Source organism: Macrobrachium rosenbergii, chromosome 28 (assembly GCF_040412425.1).
Source record: "Macrobrachium rosenbergii isolate ZJJX-2024 chromosome 28, ASM4041242v1, whole genome shotgun sequence".
NCBI lineage: Eukaryota > Metazoa > Arthropoda > Malacostraca > Decapoda > Palaemonidae > Macrobrachium > Macrobrachium rosenbergii.
Genome location: NC_089768.1, coordinates 31009751 through 31027070, shown reverse-complemented (window position 1 = coordinate 31027070; position 17320 = coordinate 31009751). Strand labels below are relative to the sequence as shown.

Below are 17320 nucleotides of genomic sequence, written 5' to 3'. Positions count from 1 at the left end.
GAGAGAAAATCAGATTTTTAAATAACCCAGATTAAAATTAAAACGTTGAATTAGTGTAAAATCATCACAACAATGTATGAAGTAAAGAAGAACCTGCCGGACAAACCAAAACCTTTTGAAGCCAAGGATAGCTACATCCCAGAAACGTTAAAATTTCCTTAAATGAAAAGCAGCAACTCCCCTTGTTCTTTCCCGTAAAAAGAAAAAACAAGCAAAGAAGGGAAAAAAATCTCCGTGAATGGATACAGGACGCCCCACCCAGTTAATTGCCATCAGCTCCTCATTCAAATTCACGCGCGTCGACTGAATATTTTGTCTGGAGATGGCGGCGCGCTGTCACTCCTTATAAAGGACAAAGCAATTTAAAAGCCATTGAGTCCCCCCTGCCAATCTATCTTCCGAGTTAAGGCATAGAAAACGGGAAGAGGGCGAAAGAGTGTGAAAGAAATTAGATTCCCAGAAAAGGCAATAAAAGAAATGAACTTACAAATGACTTTGAGGCAAGTAAGTTGAGGGCTGTAGGATGTAGTTACGGAAAGGTTAAGCATAAGATGCCCAGATTTGTTTTTTTTTTTTTTACAAAGAAATGAAGTCATACGTCAGGTTAATATAAAAAAATGACAAATTCAAGTTAAACACATCAAAATCTACTTTTAAAATCATACACGAGGGTAGTTTCCCGTCTTTGAAAATAGAAAGTATAGATATTTTTATTCATTACTCCGGATATTTTCAGATTTATACTGGCTGGACAAGACAGCAAAGACTGGTAAGTTTATTTGGGTAAAATTTCCCATCTGGATGTGTTAACTTTCTAAAGATGCTTTCATCTGCTTTACTATAAGGGACAGTGATGATGCTGAGGCGTGGGCTTAGAAAATACCGATTGCGCTATCTTAGATATAACCAGTTCAAACGAATTTCTTAGAAAACACACACACTGCATACGCGCACACGCATACACACGCACGCACACACACACACACACACACACACACACATATATATATATATATATATATATATATATATATATATATTTAATATAATATATGTATGTATGTATATATATGTGTATATATATATATATATATATATATATATATATATATATATATATATATATATATATATATATATATATATATATATATATATATATATATACTATGTATATATATATATATATATATATATAAATATATATATATATATATATATATATATATATATATATATATATATATATATATATATATAATGTAATCAAAATGTCGCCTGTAGTACCTCAGCTCACTTTAACCACTTTTCTATTGTGAAAGGTTCACCGAAGTTATTTATCATTCTAGAAGTTTGGTCTCCTGAGCATAACGGGAAAACATAAAAAGCGCCCCTTTGAAAAAAAATGGTTTATATTATAAACCAATAAACCCGGTAAAGAAATCATAAGAAGAACGAACCTAATTTGTCAAAACGACGATCAAAGGAGCGTCTGAAGCGAGAGGGGGCCCTTTCGGTGGGCGCAGGGCCCGCTACAAAGTCTTCTCGGAGCGGGTCCTGGTCCGGGCCGGTTGTGTCCGTCACCGGCGATGAGGTGTGTCCGGAATCACAGCGCTGGTCTTTGGGATCCGTAAATCAAGCGCTTATCGGGCGGTTCCTTTTGAAGCTAAAGGTTTGGGAGCCAGTTAAGGACCTCGTTATCGCGAACCTCATCCTTCGAAGAATGCAATCTTGCTCCTGCAAGGACCCGAGGCGATGAAACCGAGAGAGCGCAGTCTCTGCACGCTTCCTCCTTGCACTCGTATTTTACTGCTTGCGTGCGCCGTCCTGCTTTTTTTTTTTTTTTTTTTTTTGCTTGAATGCTATTCTTCAAATACCTAGGGTTATACAGGTCACATATTTTAAGTTTGTTATAATCGTTATTTATTACGCCAACATGCTGATACTAAAACACTCTACTCAATGACCAACTCGCGTGAAGCCAAAGACTCTGGTGCCAGTAGGACTTTTGGTTCTTGAAAATAGTCACCATTCAGAAAACAGGACTTTTGATTCTTGAAAATAGTTACCATTCAGAAAATAGGCCCTTTGATTCTTGAAAATAATTACTGTTCATGATATAGGTCTTTTAATTTTTGAAAATAGTTACTGTTCGTGAAAAGACCAAAATTCGTCAAACGCCCAATTCTTCAGTATGGCACCAGTGTCCTCTTGTGGAGAAACATGTTTATCAAATCGTTCTCATGTGAACGTGACCTCGTGAGTGAAAAATAAAATGACTTTTTCCTTGCGTATCAGTTTTTCAGCTAAAATCATACTCATTATTTTGCTATGAAACTGAACATTTACGAAACAGGCAAGCTAAAATTCTGATGAGTATTTTACTACAAAACCAAAAAACGTACACGCATTTTTTTTTATTTTGAAAATGTTGAGAAAATGTTTCTGTCATTAATGACAGTAAAACATTTACTGTGTCATTTCGAGTTCGGCTTCCTCCTGAAGCGAGGTGGATAAAGTGACGAGGGAAGAGACTGTAAACAGCGAAACTAAATATAGTTCAGAAATAAATGTTATGTGAATTGAATTTCTGAAAAGAAAAGCTCATGATTGTCCATTGAAGAATATAGAGATACAATCTCAGATTCGATTGGTCAGTATAGCTTTTCAGCTGTAAAAGATGGCCCTTCATATTTACAAAATATACATAGGAAATACGTGTGGACTTTGCTGTCAAAAATGCTACATGCATTTCCAAGCAATATCTTATACAAAAATCATTATTATTATTAATTATTATTATTATTATTATTATTATTATTATTATTATTATTATTATTATTAGATGAACCCTATTCATATGGAACAAGCCCACAGGGGCCACTGACTTAAGATTCCAGCTTCCAAAGAATACGGTGTTCATTTGAGAGAAGTAACAGAAGATAGTAGGAGAGAGAAAAAAAAAAGGCTTAGTTGAGATTCACACTCCACTGACACACTTCGAATACGGGTTACGCCTTGAATAATCTTGGTGTTTAACTATTGTTCCATCTGAAGGAATTATAGCCTCATAAGCCCTGGAGTGCTGTACATGTAGAACAGATATAACGGCGCCCTGTTCGCTCATCAAGGAAATGTTAGGAAATGTTTGCACGCTGGCCGAGAGATATAAACCTTGCGTTTCTAGACTTTAGCGGAGTTTAATTTTGTTCAGTTTATCCTTGTGCTTGCACTGGATTTTTCTGCTTGAGCGGAGTGCAGAGTAGAACAAAACCAGTTATACAACTCAGAGGAACATTTTGATCACCTCTAGTACTTACGTTTTAGAAATATCTTTTAAAATTTAAATTAAAAAAAAAAGCATTTTTCATTCATGTTTAGCGTCACTCTGGGTCTTCGTATAAGATGGAAAATGTACAAAATATTGTAATTGTTCTGTTAGGATAATTCTTATTCTTATGAAATAAACCTTCAAAGTTTTGAGTCTGGCTAACAGAGGGCAGCCTTGTACCATGTAGCCTTAGTAGAAATGTCTGTCGTCCTTGTTTTGTTGACATTTCGTTGACTTGGCAGGCGAATAAAAGAAGAATAGGCGTACCTACTTTATTTGTTGGTGTAATAAGGGCCTCTAAGTTCAACAACTGAACAAAGAAACCTCCTGGTAAGAACCATATGCTTGTTTTATGTTCGTGTATTTCAGCCATATTTTATTTTATAAATGATTTCGGTTATTTGCGTTTGTGATCGGTTGGTAATTTCTGTCGGCCTCCTCGTACTTTTGTAAATCGTATATGGTTGCGTGATATATATGTTACAGGCAGATAGCGAAACCAGGCATTTCGCGAACTGCCTGAAATTTCAGGCAGTTAGCGAAATGCACTTAAGGACATTTGATCCCCCAGGGGCTAGTACTAAACATGGCGAAATACATTTGGCCCCCCAGGGCTAGTACTAAACACAGCGAAACAGTGTAGGTGAGTCACTGTTTCGCCGTGTTTAGTACTAGTCCCTGGGGAGGTCAAATGTCCCTAAGTGCATTTCGCTATCTGCCTGAAATTTTAGGCAGTTCGCGAAATGCCTGGTTTCACTATCTGCCTGCAGCATATACTGTGCATATACAGTATATATTTTTGGATATAGTATACTTAGCCATATTGAGTTCAAAATTATTGGTGTCGAGATGTACCTTACTTCTCTAATTAGGTTAAGGAAAATACTGGTGTGTTGAAATTAGTACATGGGATATCATTAAGAGAATAAGTCTTATCATATATCGCTCAAACCCAGAAGCATTTTGCCCGTTAGAACAAAGCATTAACAAGGGTCATGCCTAACAGAATTTACGCTCTAACGTATGATCGCTATCATTTCGTTCCAATTTTGAGAGAAACAGAATCATTCCTAGTTAATGCGTCTTTACATCGTAACGACAATGTTTACTGGAATTTGTCGCCGAAACTAGAATGAAAATGAGCCATTAATATTTAACACTTAAAGGAAATTTAACACTTCGAGAAACTTGGAGAAACTCAGAAGTAATAATTCACCCTCCCTTGTTTTTGTCTGTGAATTTGAACAAACCTGAAATTAACCAGCTTAAGACCATAAACAGCCCGAGAGCTGCAGGAGTACTCAGCTGGTACGGAACCAAAACCAGTACTTGATAAGGATCTGAACGAGGAATTACTCCCAATTTATGGTCCTTTGTAGTAATCAGCTGACGTGTCTTTTTCCAGCCATGACATCATTGTTGCATTTGCTCTATGCTTCTGCCCCCCCCCCCTTTTTTTTTCCTTGTTCCTTAATGACTTCAAACGAGATTTAAAAGAATTTTATCTGGAGTTGTTGGTGTGTAAGCGAAAACTGAAAATTCTAGTGCGCGAGTCTTGTTCCTGCAGTTGGAATGTTTAAATCCGCGTTTGTAAAATGAAGACTGATAAAAGAGTGATGACAATTAGTGCCTTTATTATTGTTCTTGTGATTTTTACGAAAATTCTGTTCCCTGTTCGATTACAAACGAAACAATATGGAGTAAACATATCTCATGGCAGGATGTGTTATTTCGTCGTGACTATTTAGATGGCTGAATTGGTACAAGTTACGGAAAGAGCTAAGGGATGTATATGTTATTTGGTGAGGTAAAATATTAGAGAATGATGTAGTTAAGTGTCGGAAAGTTTCTGAAGCCGATAGACAGTATAAAACATGTTTGTCAGACGAGAAAGGAATCGATGATTACCAGCGAGAGTAAGGTCGTGGGAATATCTGAATGCTTTGGAAAACTGTGTGATGGAAAAACTCTGCAAACGTTGAAAACTATACGGAAGTGGTCGGTTCATAGATAATGAGTGATTGGGAGCTAATGTTATGGATGATAGCAGGAAGAGAGAATAGTTGTCGAATCTAAGAAGGCAGTGGGATATCTGCAGACTTTTTGGGGTAGAATTATTATTATTATTATTATTATTATTATTATTATTATTATTATTATTATTATTATTATTATTATTATTATTCAGTAGTTGAAACCTGTCCATATGGAACAAGCCCCCAGGGGCCATTGATTTGAAATTCAGGCTTCCAAAGAACGTGCTGATTATTAGGAAGAAGTAAGAGGAAGTAAAGGGAAATACAGAAAGAAGAGATCCCCACTTATTAAAAGAAAGAACAACATAAATCAATAAATTAATAAATAGATAAAAATGTATTAAAATACAAGGAGAATAGTATTAGGGTAGAAATGCATTGCATCTTCGCCTGAACCTCTGAAGTTCCAACTGCACGACATCCTCTGGGAGGCTGTTCCTCAGTCCTACGGTGTGAGGAATAAAGGACCTCTGGAATTGAGAAGTCCGACAGCGAGGCACATTTACTGCATACTGGTGCTGTTGTTCAGCGAATCTGGTTGCTCTCGGCAGGTAGAGGGGATCAGGGATCAATTGTGAATGTGAAAGATCTCTGTTGAAACACAACTTATGAAAAGTCACAAACAAGAGAACATCCGTCGATGGTCCAATCATAACTGCTACTATTAGTAAATAGAAACCTATCACCACGAACTACTCTATCAACTCTATCTAAAAGAGACAAATCTCTGGCAGACGCAGACAACCACTCCGGAGAACAGTATTCTAGTAAAGGAAGGACAAATTACCTAAAACAGGTAGCACTGGTTTTATCACTGTCATAAACATATGAAGCCTTACGAACACTACCTAACTTTCTTGCGGCATTTGCTGAAACGTTCATTAGTTGTTAATCAAAAGTTAGATGTAAGTCAAAAGTTACACCTAGAATAGTTTCAGACTCATTCAGCAAAGTTCCATCCACCTGAAGGGGCGGATGGGGTGGGAAATCTGTACGAGATCTGCTGATCAGTAATGTTTCGTTTTACTGGAGTTCAGCCTCGTATACTGACTACACCTTCCCTGATCCGGGCCATGTCCCGATTAAGGCTGAGGGCAGCTTCATTTCTCATAAGTGGAGACTTTACAACACCCACAAGTGTTGCATCATCGGCATACTGGACAATCTTGTTTTCCAGGCCAACAGCCATATCACTTGTACATACTAAAAATAACAGTGGACCAAGAACACTGCCCTGTGGAACTCCAGACACAATAGGTCTTGATTAACTAAAGATCCCCTCCACAGCAACTCGCCTCTGTCTACCTGTAAGGAAGTCTTGCGGTAATCCCAAAACATATCGACCCACACCAAGATTCTGAAGTTTATAAATAAGTGCCTCGTGATTTACTAACTCGAAAGCAGCACTAAAATCCATTTGCATTACTCTTCACTCAAAACCCTTATCAACGTTCCCTTGCAAATGGCATGTCAAGTCTACAAGAGCATTGCAGGCGTCTAACTGCTTCCTGTATGCATAATGACTATCAGCTAATAATAATAATAATAATAATAATAATAATAATAATAATAATAATAATAATAATAATAATAATAATGTCATTGCATCATAATAACAACTACTCACTTTATTTTTTGCTCCTTAGCTGTTGTCGCGACGTAGAAAAGAGAGATTATGCAAAAGATCTCGCAATATCTCAGTTGTCGTGTTGCTAAACTCTTAAGCCTTATGAGGTCCTCGCCAGCGACAGCGAGACTATCTCCATCAAAACATCCAGAGAGATATCTCGCTGACATACCCGATTCTATTTGCTCTTTGTCTATGCAAATTCCAGTAATCTCGGACGAACGAATTGCATTAGAGGCGTCTGATGACAATCGCGTTTAATTCTCGTTCTTATCTGGAGAGGATGAGAATGTCCCGTACAGGCAGCCTCGAGATATCAACCGATGTTCGGTTTTGCCGGGGTGTCTCTAACATCTAGAAAACATCGATGCCTCCATTTAAATGCCATTGTGATGTTCCTGTCGTTTTAATGAGATCTTGCAGGTACAATATTACCGGGCTGGATTTTTTCAGGTACGTCTTTTTAGATTTTCGTTTCTGTTCTTTTTATCTACCCTTGAATATTTTTACCTATAAAAAGCTTTCAGAGTTCAATTATAAGTTTTTTTAACGGTTAAATTACTTTGTTTTCTTTACACGAACATGCAACTGAATAATGCAATTGAATCATAATCTTTACCTGTTTCCTGTTGACATGGTATTGCGTCTTATCTCGCGTCAATTGATTAGTATCTTTGGGTTCTTGGCATTGAACTGCCTATCTCCTTTGGACCCAAACCAAAAATACAAAACTTTTGACATTTCGGATATGAACATTCATACGGAGAGTGTCCATTTGGGAAGACTCCGCTGCGGAATCAAGTTTTAGATCAAAAGTCAAGGGCGAGTTGCAGGACTTCAGTTTTTCCTGGAAATCCTGATGTGTATCCGTTCCTGTATCGTGCGTTGTCATTCGTGTATGTACTGAAATGTGTATACACACACACACACATATATATATATACTGTATATATATATACACATATATATATATATATATATATATATATATATATATATATATATATATATATATATATATATATATATATATATATATATGTGTGTGTGTGTGTGTGTGTGTGTGTGTAGTGACGCATACCGGAACAAATTCATTGAATCTAAATGTCCTTAAGAAAATAATTAATTTCGTTTATTTTCCAGCGTAATGCAGTTCTTTTTCAATTTTTGCCATCTTCTGTTTCTCATGGTAATTTTGCTACATAATTTCATTATTGCATTCATTTCCACTGATACATGTGCGCTGACGCATACATTAACAAATCCATTAAATTCCAAATGTTCTTAGTAAAACAATTTCGCTTGTTCTAAAATGAATCGTTTTTTAAAATTTTTGTCATCTTTCGTTCCTTCTAGCAATTTCATGGCTTATAATTTCATTATGGTGCTGAATTAATTTACATTGATGTAACATTGCTAAAGTTCGAGTCTCAGCGGAAAATTATTTTCCTCTTCTCTCTAACTCTATGAAATGCAAATCTCCATGCTTTTTTATATTCGATAATTTTTATTCATAGTTCGGATGAGAAGTATTACAGGAAAATGACCCATTTTAGGATAATTATGCATGCAACCTATTTCAGCGTTTAATTCGTTGAAGATTTTTCTCTTTAACAAGAAAGCTATCTCAATCAAACTATTTAATAATGTTATTGTAATGAAAATTTGGGTACTCAGTGGTTTTCTCATGTACCTCTCATGCAGTCCATTGATAAACGTCCTTTTAACATTAACTCCTGATATGGAGAGAGAGAGAGAGAGAGAGAGAGAGAGAGAGAGAGAGAGAGAGAGAGAGAGAGAGAGAGAGAGAGAGAGTCTAGAATAATTCGACGTAAAATGTAGGTTTGAATTGCACAGCATATGTCGTGTTGGCAGGTGACGTGAGTTGCATTTACCTGTTGCATCCGAAACTGAGGACGAAAATAAAATGCTAGATGTTAATGCAACGGATTTAGCTGAAGTTCACATCACCAAACAAACTATATGGAGATTAAGTGGCTCAGTGGCGAGCTCTCCATTGTAAGGTCCGTGGACACCTCTGAAATAGGTACCAGCATCATTTGCGACAGTTGAGATTCATGCAAAGGGTATGGGGCTAGCAACCTCACTTCTTCTAAGAAGTCTTTGAGGAACGGAGGGCACCACCTTTCTGGCGACAACAGACCGAAGGAAATAAAAAAGAAAATCTAAAAAAAAAAAAAACAGCCGGATTAATTAGTGCAAACCAGAAACTTTAATATTCCAGGCGCACTTTGGCATACTGTAATAAGGGAACTTGACGAGCCTCTTGGTACAGAGATGATATTCGATTTTCACAATAATTCAGATAGTCAGAGACCGGCATACTAACGTACTTAACGTCCATACTTACGCACTTGGACGACCCCTGGCGGCGTGTAACTGAGCGCCTTTTATCTCTGCCAATTAATCCACTCGTTCCGAAGGTTTCTCAGGGCCTTTGAAAACAGCGAGAGAAGATTTATACCCCAAATATATAAATAGTTTTTTCACTCGGCTGAGATCATTAAAGAAGATTTAATGGTTTATGAAATTCAATCTTTATCACCACCATTCGCCACTTGACAGCTTTCAAGTGCTTGGTTGCATCAGACTTATGTGCTTGCACTCAACCCTACTCCCAGCTTCATTCATTTTGCTTTGTCAGTGCGCGTAATTATGCATTTATGCGTGGTGCAGGGACCCGTGAATTGTGTGGGTGACCATGCGAAATGAATCGACAATGTTACGTATATTTTATATATATATATATATATATTTATATAGATACATATATATATGTATGTATGTATCTGTATATATACAGTATATATTCATCTGCCTGTGTACATAAATATATTCATATGTATATATCCAGACATATATATATATATATATATATATATATATATATATATATATATATATATATATATATATATATATATATCGTGTTTGTGTGTCTTCCTAACTAGGAGCACATGCAACAACAGTCATAAAAGCCTGTCTTTCAAATAGCAAATTGACACATCTGTTGCTGAATATCGTCTTCCCCAGCGTTGTCCTTAGATAAGCATCCTTGCATCTGATATTCTGCAAACAGCAATAAAAGGGAATTTAAATTTCGTTGTCTGTCTTTCGCTGCGTGTTACGAACAGAGAGCAAATAAGACTGGCAACTGAAATTTAATTAGTTTACGACTTTCTGGGGAAAAAATGATTTGACTTTGCGTAATAGCTTTTTCCCACTTTGATATCTGCTTCGCGAATTTACTCAAATATCAGAGAATAGTTTTCGTCATCTTCACATCATTTTTATTTCACACTTTTAGGGTGTTTTTTTACTTAAGAATATAATTCTCTCTCTCTCTCTCTCTCTCTCTCTCTCTCTCTCTCTCTCTCTCTCTCTCTCTCTCTCTCTCCTTTTTAGCCTTCATCCACGACATTTAATAATCGCTCATTTTATGTGATATTGCTCGGAAGCATAAACAAAAATTTATCTGCGTTGATAAAAAAATCTTTTTCGGCTATGAAAATATACGAGTTGGTAAAAAAAATATAAAAAACAAATCCCACTGGTTTAGAAAAAATCACCTTTTTTATTTTTTTAGTTTATTTACTATTTTTTTTATCACGGTCAGTTTTATCATTAATTTGTTATCTTTTTTCAAAAAATTACCCATTGCTGTCAAGCGTAGTTACCAAAAATGTTTTAGTACGAATCATCTCCATAATTCAGCGGTAACTTTATATATAAAGGGATCATTTTTGTTGTGGTACGCAAACACTCAAATATACGCACGTTTTTGGATATTGGAATGCTTTGTACGTATATACAGATACTGTTGAAAGCAGAAAACTCACGAAGTTATTAAGAGGCTGAGAAATAAAAAAAAAAAACAAAGAGGACATCATCCAATGGAGGTTAATTACCAAAACTTCCCTGTGTGCAAAAAATTCAATAAGTATGTAACCATACCGAAAAGATCAGTTTGCCAGATTCTGATGACTTGAAAATTCTGACTGATATTTTTTTTTTTTGAAAATGGATAACTATCACATTTTTGGTAAGGTGTGGAACATTTGTTCGTGTTCTGTGTCTTAATCCTAAATACGTGCTCGCCCCCTCCCCCCAAAAAAAAAGACAGCAACAGCCTATTGGGTGATGATTTATTTTTTCTTTTTAATAAGTGAGATCTCTTCTTTCTGTAATTCCCTTTGGCCTTCTCTTACTTCTGCCTAATGAGCACCTTAATATTCTTTGGAAGCTGAAATTTCAAGTCAGTGGCCCCTGTGGGCTTGTTGCATATGAACAGGGTTCATCTTCTGAATAATAATAATAATAATAATAATAATAATAATAATAATAATAATAATAATAATAATAATAATAATAATTTAAATTTGCACTAAATATGGAAAGGTTTTATCTTATTTTCCCATCATTTTATATGAAGTCTGGAAACAGTGGACGTTTCCTAAAATATACAATTTCCTACAACGTATGCTCATATTGAAGAAGCTTTATTGTAGTTATAATCCCAAATTAACAATCATTCGCATGGAACAAGCAGAAATTCCCGGAAATACACACCCAAAAGATAAAAAAAAAAAAAAAATAGAAATAAAATATAAAAGGAAAACCTGACAAAATCTAGTTACCTCTGTACAGAACCTGCGGTCGACAATTCTTGCCACAGAAAGACAAAAGGCAGGATTAGCGAAGAAATCATTTTGCAATCACCAAATATTTATTAAATATCTGTATACTGACGAATGAATCTCTATACTTTCAGGCTATGCGTGGCCAGCACGCTCCAGTGATTTGGACGTTCGCCTCACCGGCGAGGTATACACCACGTTCGAACCCCGTTCCAAGAGAGGCGATTAAGGTACGTTCTGTCTAAGCTTCTTAAGAGATTTTAAGTGAACTGGTAACCTGATGCTTCAGGCGACTGTAGTATGTTGCAGGTAGGGTGGAATCGGACTGGGATGGTAAATACTTCGTTCTGAAGTACTCGTCGAGAGTCGTTAAGCAAATTTATATATTTATATATATGTGTGTGTGTGTATATATATATTATACATGTATAATATATAAGAATATATATATATATATATATATATATATATATATATATATGTATATATATATATATATATATATATATATATATATATATATATATATATATATATATATATATATATATATATATATATATATATAGAGAGAGAGAGAGAGAGAGAGAGAGAGAGAGAGAGAGAGAGAGAGAGACCTTTATGCATAAAGATGCTGAACAAGAAACCGCAGTACATGAATGCTGTACTCCATCTATGCACGCAGTCTATCTGTATTATTTGGTGGTTAAAACTGAATCGCAAAACAAGACAAAAGCATGCACCCTCTTTTTTTTTTTTTTTGTGGGGGTGAGGGTGGGCGATGTAGAGACCGCGGACCAGGGAGAATGGGGGTTGGTTATGGGGGTGAAGAGGTCGAGGTCAAAGCGCAGGCGCAAGCAAGCGACTGCGTCTTGCCTATTTAAAAATAGTCATGACGGGGCCTTAATAAGGGTAGGGAGGCTGAATCTCTCCTTTCGCGCTATTCCAGGCATCTTCGTATTCCAGGTTAGGGAAAACGCGGTGCCGTGCGCGAGCTGCACCGAGTGCGCATGTGCATATTCGTCCTTGATGCTATTTCGTACATTTTGTGTCTTTTCCGTCCTTGGCTGACGCAGTTAGGTATGTGTGTTCATGCAGGGTATAGTGTTTTATATAGTTTTGGTCGTAAATGGCTTAATGCGAAGGCTAAGAAAGGTGTATTTGATTTTCGCCAAGTGTTTTTGAGTTATAAATCATTGCAAGAAAATAATTTGAACAAAACTGGTTTGGGTGGATTGTGCTGAGAAGTTGCCTTGCTGGTTATAATATATTTTCTCTCTTAATAATAATAATAATAATAATAATAATAATAATAATAATAATGCACCTAAAACTGCACACAGAAAATGATGAGTGCTGTACTTTTACATGATTCATTGAGGTTTCAAAAGTTATTTTTTGGTACACCAAAACGCTGTGAATCAACACTATAAATATCTTCTTCCAAAATTCAGCGCATTATCAGCCAAATGTAATCGAAAAACGTAGATTTATAAATATTGAATACTGAAAATCGTTTCACGTGAGCTGTCTTAGTTTATAAATATAACACACATATATATATACATATATATATATATGTATATAAATGTATTATATATACGTACATATATATATTTATATTTGATATATATATATATATATATATATATATATATATATATATATATATATATATATATATATATATATATATATATATATACTTAGGAAACAGGAGGTATCATTTTTTCCCGAACTCGGTAAAAATGATATTGAGAGAAAGACGGCGTCTGGCAAGAACTTCTAAGAAATAGATATCAGATTGGACTGAATTTTTGATGTCACTGAATATTACAAACTGTAACAGAGGGCAAATAGAAGCAGTCTTTCTATTATTACTATTACCATTATTGCTAAAACCGATGTCTGTTAGAGAATTATGAAATTTTCGTTGTTACTGTTACGATGGAAAAATCTTAAAGCGTTATCTTCTGCAGAACACTTTGCTCATATAAGAAAAAAAAAAAGGATAAAAAAAGAAAATAAACCAATAGACAGAAATATAGACAAACAAAACATAATAAATACAAGTAAAAAATGCGCCGAAGTTTCTTCAGCGCAGTCGAGTTTTCTGTATACAGCGTATAATCAAGGCCACCGACAATAAATCTATCTTTCGGTGGTCTCGGTATAATGCTGTATGGGCCTCGGCCTATGAATCTTTAACACGGCCCGGTGGTGGCCTGTCCTACACTGTTGCCAGGTGCATGATTATGACTAACTTTAACCTTAAACAGAAATAAAAACTATTGAGGCAAGAGGGCTGCAATTTGCTATGTTTGATGATTGGAGGGTGGATGATCAACACACCAATTTGCAGCCTTCTAGCCTCAGCGGTTTTTAAGCTCTGAGGGCGGACGGACAGACAAAGCCGGCACAATAGTTTCTTTTACAGAAAATTAAAAATGCCACAAAAAAATATACATATTACGCAATAGCCCGTGTTCTGTGGAAACAGATACAAGCGATATAAAATTAGTCAAAAAAGTTCGAACAAAATATTTCCTATTAGAATCGGCAGCTAACCATGGCGCCCTTCAATTTTACAGTTATTTGCCAGCTTTGCTTTGTTCGCCTTAACCTCCCAAGTGTTTCAAAACACATTGTAGAAAGGTGTTTGCAGTTGGGAATCCTCCCTGAAAGGATTCTCGGTTTGGTTGTCTTCACGGTGTTAGGTTAGGTTAGGTTGGGTTAGGTTAGGTTAGGTTAGGTTAGTTATTCAGCCTGTGGTCTCTAAATTCAACATAAAGAGAGCCAGTCTTATAATAATAATAATAATAATAATAATAATAATAATAATAATAATAATAATAATAATAATAATAATAGCCAAGCTAGCTACTTATTAAGCAAAGGATGTTTGAATTCTTCACTTGCTTGTTGCATTATCACATAATGTATGTAACTAAATACATATATACATACATACGTCATACATACATGCATACATACATATATATATATGTGTATGTACGTATGTATGTATATATATGTATACATTTATAATATATTCATATATATATATATGCATACATGTATGTGTATATATATTATTATATACATATATATATATATGTATTTATGTATATATATTCATAGTATGCATTTGTGTCTGAAAGTATAATTACTGCACACTGTGTCATATATATATATATATATATATATATATATATATATATATATATATATATATATATATATATATATATATATTAGCTGTGGATAAGGAAATTTACAGGTAAAACAGTATTCCTCATCATATCTTCATCTATATCTACTGATTCAACGACGAAACAAATAAAAAAATAGATAAAAAAAGGATAAAAAAGCTTTCAAGAGCATTGAGACCGCTTTGTAGTCCTCGCGTAAAAGCCTCATCATTTGTGTAAATTTTTTTTTTGTCGACAGAGAAACATTTGGCTCCGTTTCATCCTTCACAAACGAGCCGTGTGTGAATTTCGAAAAACAGCCAGTCACTTTTCAAGCAGATCAAAATATTTAGTCTTTTTTTTAAAATGATTCGTCATGTTGACCGACACGGATTACTCGCTTTATGATTTTGGAAACGAGGTGTGTGTGTGTGTGTGTGTGTGTGTGTGTGGGTGTGTGTAAGTGTGTGTGGGTAGGTGTGTAGGTGTATGAGAGAGAGAGAGAGAGAGAGAGAGAGAGAGAGAGAGAATCGACAAGCATGTAATTGGTCATTATAACTCGCCCTTTCATCTATTCAGAATCAGAATTCGAACATTGCTCATATCATTGCATAAAGTTGCCACATTGCATTTTTTTCAGAAACCTGAAGTTTTCACTGACATATGTTCACTTCCATGATCAAGACAAGGAAAATGATAATGAAGGTAATACTGACTTGACGATATTACGAAGAAGAAATTTAAAAAGGAAAAGCGGAATAGCAGCGATGAATACAATTTATGTAATAAATAGCTGGTCATTATGCAGAGGTGTTCAGCATTTTAATTTACGTCTTTTTTTGGCATGATCTTCGGCAAGAGAATTATTCTACGACAAAATAAAATGCTTCAAGAAAGAATGAACAATTACAGAACACAAGGTGCGGCTCACATCACTAGTGAAGGAGTCATAATTTCTCCACACGAGTAGTGATATTGATGTTTAACTTATTTTTTCATTTTAAGATTAAAAGCAGAACATGTCCCCTCAGTTAGTTGTCAAAAAGGTCATAATTCAAACAAAGGAAGACATAATCTATAGATAGATTAAATCTTCATAATTAATGAATACTTTTACCCGCTTACAGATGTGTATATCAAGTGTCAGATGTTCACCTGAAATTATATTATCATTGAATACATCATACGAGAAATTAACTAAGAAATAACAAAATTTACGAGAGGTTTTAATGAGAAATTTGAGGATAAAATAATTCGTGTAGCTGAACAAATAACAAAGGATCAGAATCTGGGAAACGATTCTAACATTGCAGTAATTTGCAAACGCGACAGCTGGAAAAAAAATGTAATATATTTTACCAAAGAATTAAAGGAAAAAAAATTTGCGATTTTTGTAAAATAAAAACCCTTTTCGAATACAAAGGTTAACGCAGGATTTTGTTAACAACCGTTTGCAGGTTTATTTAGCTCCAGAGTTGCCTGGGTTGTGTAATAATTATTATCAATTTTAGTACTGATCTTGTTGTATTGCTTGTTGCGGTGAAAAACTTTGGGCAGTGAGCAATTTACTCTTATTATTATCATTCTCATTATTATCATCATATCATCATTATGATCATTACTTTTATTATCAAATAACAACGCTATGAACAGAGTAATTGCCTACTATTTCCATTGCTAAATTGAATCCTTTAAAAAAAAAAAAGTTTTAAAACTAATCAGAGGGCAAATTGCTCTAAGAGCAAATTTCACATGAAAGACGACTCACGACTTTGCTTTCGCAATGACGATCTCTTATCGTAATAACAATCTTAATGGCGATCTTTATAGCTGACTTAATAGCTGCTTATGTCCATTAAACAGCTGGGGACTGCGACTTCATACCGCTGCTTGCTTTTATCCGAAAGCACTAACGGCATGGAATGCGATAGACAAACATACAGACAGACACAGGCCGACGAATAGAATAGGAGTCGAGTTGAGACAGATCCCGACAGATGGCGTGGAAGAGGACTGGGACAAGAAGTTGCCTAGATGTTCTTGAAGCGTGGTAGTGATTAAGATGGAGGTAAATGGCGCATTGTATGTGTGTGGGGGTGGGGGTGGAGATTTCGACGCACTGCTGATGAGCCCTCGAGGGCCACGTTTATAAAGCGTCTAATATGAAGGTTTTCTGCAAATAGGATTCATTTATGATTCAGCAGTTGAAGTATGTAAGTTGCTATGACAGCTGTGTTGGTTTTTCTCTGCAACCACTTACTGCTATACACACACACACACATACGTATATGTACATTATATACATATATATAAATGTATATATATAAATGTATATATAATATATATATATATATTTATATATATACATATATATGTACACATAATTATAATACATATATTCCTATTTGTTTCTTCAATAATGTTCCTAAGAAAAAACTTCGCAGAACCAAACTGAAAACGAAAAGAAATAACTCTTT

The 17320-nt window shown here is 35.1% G+C and overlaps 1 long non-coding RNA gene across 1 annotated transcript in view; it reads left to right on the top strand.

Annotated features, from left to right (window-relative positions):
• LOC136854200 (uncharacterized) overlaps window positions 1-17320 on the top strand; it is a 154705-nt gene that overhangs the window by 60458 nt on the left and 76927 nt on the right. Inside the window, exon 3 of the long non-coding RNA XR_010857663.1 lies at window positions 11787-11882. This is a non-coding gene — a long non-coding RNA (uncharacterized lncRNA). The remainder of the gene's footprint in view (window positions 1-11786; window positions 11883-17320) is intronic.